Here is a 7,683-nt window from a genome sequence, read left to right as displayed (position 1 = left end):
ACAACTCAATAGATTCTACCTTCCTGTAACGTTTCAGCCTGATTGGACCTGGTTTTCACACAAATGGACCCAGAATGATGTGAAATTGTGCTTCGTGCAACATAATTCTGGGTGCCATTTACAAACCATAAGTGCTAATGACTCCATTCCTTTTTGTGGTTGTAGGGGCTGTTGGTTGGAGTACATTAAAACAAACCTGATCTCTCTAGGACATTCAGAAGCCAAGTTATAAGCCCACAAAGGTGTAACTGGACTACTTCTTTAAATTGACACAAGATCCGGTGACCTTTGGGACATGGCTTGACCCCCTTAGGAAAGTGCTATCATCATGAAACGTTCAGATCACTTACAACTCAATAGATTCCACCTTCCTGTAACATTTCAGCCTGATTGGACCTTGTTTTCACACAAATGAACCCAGAATGATGTGAAATTGTGCTTCGTGCAACATAATTCTGGGTGCCATTTAAAAACCATAAGTGCTAATGACTCCATTCCTTATTGAGGTTGTAGGGGCTGTTGATTGGAGTACACTAAAACAAACCTGATCTCTCTAGGACATTCAGAAGCCAAGTTATAAGCCCTCAAAGGTTTAACTGGACTACTTCTTTAAAGTGACACCAGGCCCGTTGACCTTTGGGACATGGTTTGACCCCCTATAGGAATGTGTGATCATCATGAAACGTTCAGATCACTTACAACTCAATAGATTCTACCTTCTTGTAACGTTTCAGCCTGATTGGACCTGGTTTTCACACAAATGGACCCAGAATGATGTGAAATTGTGCTTCGTGCAACATAATTCTGGGTGCCATTTACAAACCATAAGTGCTAATGACTCCATTCCTTTTTGTGGTTGTAGGGGCTGTTGGTTGGAGTACATTAAAACAAACCTGATCTCTCTAGGACATTCAGAAGCCAAGTTATAAGCCCACAAATGTGTAACTGGACTACTTCTTTAAATTGACACCAGATCCGGTGACCTTTGGGACATGGTTTGACCCCCTTAGGAAAGTGCTATCATCATGAAACGTTCAGATCACTTACAATTCAATAGATTCTACCTTCCTGTAACGTTTCAGCCTGATTGGACCTTGTTTTAACACAAATGAACCCAGAATGATGTGAAATTGTGCTTAGTGCAGCATAATTCTGGGTGCCATTTAAAAACCATAAGTGCTAATAACTCCATTCCTTTTTGAGGTTGTAGGGGATGTTGATTGGAGTACACTAAAACAAACCTGATCTCTCTAGGACATTCAGAAGCCAAGTTATAAGCCCACAAATGTGTAACTGGACTACTACTTTAAATTGACACAAGATCCGGTGACCTTTGGGACATGGTTTGACCCCCTTAGGAAAGTGCTATCATCATGAAACGTTCAGATCACTTACAACTCAATAGATTCCACCTTCCTGTAACATTTCAGCCTGATTGGACCTTGTTTTCACACAAATGAACCCAGAATGATGTGAAATTGTGCTTCGTGCAACATAATTCTGGGTGCCATTTAAAAAACATAAGTGCTAATGACTCCATTCCTTATTGAGGTTGTAGGGGCTGTTGATTGGAGTACACTAAAACAAACCTGATCTCTCTAGGACATTCAGAAGCCAAGTTATAAGCCCTCAAAGGTTTAACTGGACTACTTCTTTAAAGTGACACCAGGCCCGGTGACCTTTGGGACATGGTTTGACCCCCTATAGGAATGTGTGATCATCATGAAACGTTCAGATCACTTACAACTCAATAGATTCTACCTTCTTGTAACGTTTCAGCCTGATTGGGCCTTTTTTTCACACAAATGAACCCAGAATGATGTGAAATTGTGCTTCGTGCAACATAATTCTGGGTGCCATTTACAAACCATAAGTGCTAATGACTCCATTCCTTTTTGTGGTTGTAGGGGCTGTTGGTTTGGAGTACATTAAAACAAACCTGATCTCTCTAGGACATTCAGAAGCCAAGTTATAAGCCCACAAATGTTTAACTGGACTACTTCTTTAAATTGACACCAGATCCAGTGACCTTTGGGACATGGTTTGACCTCCTTAGGAAAGTGCTATCATCATGAAACGTTCAGATCACTTACAAGTCAATAGATTCTACCTTCCTGTAGCGTTTCAGCCTGATTGGACCTTGTTTTCACACAAATGGACCCAGAATGATGTGAAATTGTGCTTCATGCAACATAATTCTGGGTGCCATTTACAAACCATAAGTGCTAATGACTCCATTCCTTTTTGTGGTTGTAGGGGCTGTTGATTGCAGTACACTAAAACAAACCTGATCTCTCTAGGACATTGAGAAGCCAAGTTATAAGCCCACAAATGTGTAACTGGACTACTTCTTTAAATGGACACCAGATCCGGTGACCTTTGGGACATGGTTTGACCCCCTTAGGAAAGTGCTATCATCATGAAACGTTCAGATCACTTACAACTCAATAGATTCTACCTTCCTGTAGTGTTTCAGCCTGATTGGACCTTGTTTTCACACAAATGGACCCAGAATGATGTGAAATTGTGCTTCGTGCAACATAATTCTGGGTGCCATTTACAAACCATAAGTGCTAATGACTCCATTCTTTTTTGTGGTTGTAGGGGCTGTTGATTGGAGTACACTAAAACAAACCTGATCTCTCTAGGACATTCAGAAGCCAAGTTATAAGCCCACAAATGTGTAACTGGACTACTTCTTTAAATTGACACCAGATCCGGTGACCTTTGGGACATGGTTTGACCCCCTATAGGAATGTGCAATCATCATGAAACGTTCAGATCACTTACAACTCAATAGATTCTACCTTCTTGTAACGTGTCAGCCTGATTGGACCTTGTTTTCACACAAATGGACCCAGAATGATGTGAAATTGTGCTTCGTGCAACATTATTCTGGGTGCCATTTACAAACCATAAGTGCTAATGACTCCATTCCTTTTTTGTGGTTGTAGGGGCTGTTGGTTGGAGTACATTAAAACAAACCTAATCTCTCTAGGACATTCAGAAGCCAAGCTCTAAGCCCACAAATGTGTAATTGGACTACTTCTTTAAATTGACACCAGATCCGGTGACCTTTGGGACAAGGTTTGACCCCCTTAGGAAAGTGCTATCATCATGAAACGTTCAGATCACTTACAACTCAATAGATTCTGCCTTCCTGTAAGGTTTCAGCCTGATTGGACCTTGGTTTCACACAAATGAACCCAGAATGATGTGAAATTGTGCTTAGTGCAGCATAATTCTGGGTGCCATTTAAAAACCATAAGTGCTAATGACTCCATTTCTTTTTGAGGTTGTAGGGGATGTTGATTGGAGTACATAAAACAAACCTGATCTCTCTAGGACATTCAGAAGCCAAGTTACAAGCCCACAAATGTGTAACTGGACTACTTCTTTAAATGGACACCAGATCCGGTGACCTTTGGGACATGGTTTGACCCCCTTAGGAAAGTGCTATCATCATGAAACGTTCAGATCACTTACAACTCAATAGATTCTACCTTCCTGTAACGTTTCAGCCTGATTGGACCTTGTTTTCACACAAATGGACCCAGAATGATGTGAAATTGTGCTTCGTGCAACATAATTCTGGGTGCAATTTACAAACCATAAGTGCTAATGACTCCATTCCTTTTTGTGGACGTAGGGGCTGTTGATTGGAGTACACTAAATTAAACCTGATCTCTCTAGGACATTCAGAAGCCAAGTTATAAGCCCACAAATGTGTAACTGGACTACTTCTTTAAATTGACACCAGATCCGGTGACCTTTGGGACATGGTTTGACCCCCTTAGGAAAGTGCTATCATCATGAAACGTTCAGATCACTTACAACTCAATAAATTCTACCTTCCTGTAGCGTTTCAGCCTGATTGGACCTTGTTTTCACACAAATGGACCCAGAATGATGTGAAATTGTGCTTCGTGCAACATAATTCTGGGTGCCATTAACAAACCGTAAGTGCTAATGACTCCATTCCTTTTTTTGGTTGTAGGGGATATTGATTGGAGTACACCAAAACAAACCTGATCTCTCTAGGACATTCAGAAGCCAAGTTATAAGCCCACAAATGTGTAACTGGACTACTTCTTTAAATTGACACCAGATCCGGTTACCTTTGGGACATGGTTGTCCCCCTTAGGAAAGCGCTATCATCCTGAAACGTTCAGATCACTTACAACTCAATAGATTCTACCTTCCTGTAACGTTTCAGCCTGATTGGACCTTGTTTTCACACAAATGGACCCAGAATGATGTGAAATTGTGCTTCGTGCAACATAATTCTGGGTGCCATTTACAAACCATAAGTGCTAATGACTCCATTCCTTTTTGTGGTTGTAGGGGCTGTTGATTGGAGTACAGTAAAACAAACCTGATCTCTCTAGGACATTCAGAAGCCAAGTTATAAGCCCACAAATGTGTAACTGGACCACTTCTTTAAATTGACACCAGATCCGGTGACCTTTGGGACATGGTTTGACCCCCTTAGGAAAGTGCAATCTTCATCAAATGTTCAGATCACTTACAACTCAATAGATTCTACCTTCCTGTAGCGTTTCAGCCTGATTGGACCTTGTTTTCACACAAATGGGCCCAGAATGATGTGAAATTGTGCTTCGTGCAACATAATTCTGGGTGCCATTTACAAACCATAAGTGCTAATGACTTCATTCCTTTTTGTGGTTGTAGGGGCTGTTGATTGGAGTACACTAAAACAAACCTGATCTCTCTAGGACATTGAGAAGCCAAGTTATAAGCCCACAAAGGTGTAACTGGACTACTTATTTAAAGTGACACCAGGCCCGGTGACCTTTGGGACATGGTTTGACCCCCTATAGGAATGTGCGATCATCATAAAACGTTCATATCTTTTACAACTCAATAGATTCTTCCTTCCTGTAGCGTTTCAGCCTGATTGGACCTTGTTTTCACACAAATGGACCCAGAATGATGTGAAATTGTGCTTCGTGCGACATAATTCTGGGTGCCATTTACAAACCATAAGTGCTAATGACTCCATTCCTTTTTGTGGTTGTAGGGGATGTTGATTGGAGTACACTAAAACAAACCTGATCTCTCTAGGACATTCAGAAGCCAAGTTATAAGCCCACAAATGTGTAACTGGACTACTTCTTTAAATTGACACCAGATCCGGTGACCTTTGGGACATGGTTTGACCCCCTATAGGAATGTGCAATCATCATGAAACGTTCAGATCACTTACAACTCAATAGATTCTACCTTCTTGTAACGTGTCAGCCTGATTGGACCTTGTTTTCACACAAATGGACCCAGAATGATGTGAAATTGTGCTTCGTGCAACATTATTCTGGGTGCCATTTACAAACCATAAGTGCTAATGACTCCATTCCTTTTTGTAGTTGTAGGGGCTGTTGGTTGGAGTACATTAAAACAAACCTAATCTCTCTAGGACATTCAGAAGCCAAGCTATAAGCCCACAAATGTGTAATTGGACTACTTCTTTAAATTGACACCAGATCCGGTGACCTTTGGGACAAGGTTTGACCCCCTTAGGAAAGTGCTATCATCATGAAACGTTCAGATCACTTACAACTCAATAGATTCTACCTTCCTGTAACGTTTCAGCCTGATTGGACCTTGGTTTCACACAAATGAACCCAGAATGATGTGAAATTGTGCTTAGTGCAGCATAATTCTGGGTGCCATTTAAAAACCATAAGTGCTAATGACTCCATTCTTTTGAGGTTGTAGGGGATGTTGATTGGAGTACACTAAAACAAACCTGATCTCTCTAGGACATTCAGAAGCCAAGTTACAAGCCCACAAATGTGTAACTGGACTACTCCTTTAAATTGACACCAGATCCGGTGACCTTTGGGACATGGTTTGACCCCCTTAGGAAAGTGCTATCATCATGAAACTTTCAGATCACTTACAACTCAATAGATTCTACCTTCCTGTAACGTTTCAGCCTGATTGGACCTTGTTTTCACACAAATGGACCCAGAATGATGTGAAATTGTGCTTCGTGCAACATAATTCTGGGTGCAATTTTCAAACCATAAGTGCTAGTGACTCCATTCCTTTTTGTGGACGTAGGGGCTGTTGATTGGAGTACACTAAATTAAACCTGATCTCTCTAGGACATTCAGAAGCCAAGTTATAAGCCCACAAATGTGTAACTGGACTACTTCTTTAAATTGACACCAGATCCGGTGACCTTTGGGACATGGTTTGACCCCCTTAGGAAAGTGCTATCATCATGAAACGTTCAGATCACTTACAACTCAATAGATTCTACCTTCCTGTAGCGTTTCAGCCTGATTGGACCTTGTTTTCACACAAATGGACCCAGAATGATGTGAAATTGTGCTTCGTGCAACATAATTCTGGGTGCCATTTACAAACCGTAAGTGCTAATGACTCCATTCCTTTTTGTGGTTGTAGGGGATATTGATTGGAGTACACCAAAACAAACCTGATCTCTCTAGGACATTCAGAAGCCAAGTTATAAGCCCACAAATGTGTAACTGGACTACTTCTTTAAATTGACACCAGATCCGGTTACCTTTGGGACATGGTTGTCCCCCTTAGGAAAGCGCTATCATCCTGAAACGTTCAGATCACTTACAACTCAATAGATTCTACCTTCCTGTAACGTTTCAGCCTGATTGGACCTTGTTTTCACACAAATGGACCCAGAATGATGTGAAATTGTGCTTCGTGCAACATAATTCTGGGTGCCATTTACAAACCATAAGTGCTAATGACTCCATTCCTTTTTGTGGTTGTAGGGGCTGTTGATTGGAGTACAGTAAAACAAACCTGATCTCTCTAGGACATTCAGAAGCCAAGTTATAAGCCCACAAATGTGTAACTGGACCACTTCTTTAAATTGACACCAGATCCGGTGACCTTTGGGACATGGTTTGACCCCCTTAGGAAAGTGCAATCATCATCAAATGTTCAGATCACTTACAACTCAATAGATTCTACCTTCCTGTAGCGTTTCAGCCTGATTGGACCTTGTTTTCACACAAATGGGCCCAGAATGATGTGAAATTGTGCTTCGTGCAACATAATTCTGGGTGCCATTTACAAACCATAAGTGCTAATGACTCCATTCCTTTTTGTGGTTGTAGGGGCTGTTGATTGGAGTACACTAAAACAAACCTGATCTCTCTAGGACATTGAGAAGCCAAGTTATAAGCCCACAAAGGTGTAACTGGACTACTTATTTAAAGTGACACCAGGCCCGCTGACATTTGGGACATGGTTTGACCCCCTATAGGAAAGTGCGATCATCATGAAACGTTCATATCTTTTACAACTCAATAGATTCTTCCTTCCTGTAGCGTTTCAGCCCAATTGGACCTTGTTTTCACACAAATGGACCCAGAATGATATGAAATTGTGCTTCGTGCAACATAATTCTGGGTGCCATTTACAAACCATAAGTGCTAATGACTCCATTCCTTTTTGTGGTTGTAGGGGCTGTTGATTGCAGTACACTAAAACAAACCTGATCTCTCTAGTACTTTGAGAAGCCAAGTTATAAGCCCACAAATGTGTAACTGGACTACTTCTTTAAATTGACACCAGATCTGGTGACCTTTGGGACATGGTTTGACCCCCTTAGGAAAGTGCTATCATCATGAAACGTTCAGATCACTTACAACTCAATAGATTCTACCTTCC

Source organism: Nothobranchius furzeri, chromosome 11 (genome assembly GCF_043380555.1).
Source record: "Nothobranchius furzeri strain GRZ-AD chromosome 11, NfurGRZ-RIMD1, whole genome shotgun sequence".
Classification (NCBI taxonomy): domain Eukaryota; kingdom Metazoa; phylum Chordata; class Actinopteri; order Cyprinodontiformes; family Nothobranchiidae; genus Nothobranchius; species Nothobranchius furzeri.
This window is presented reverse-complemented; position numbering follows the sequence as displayed.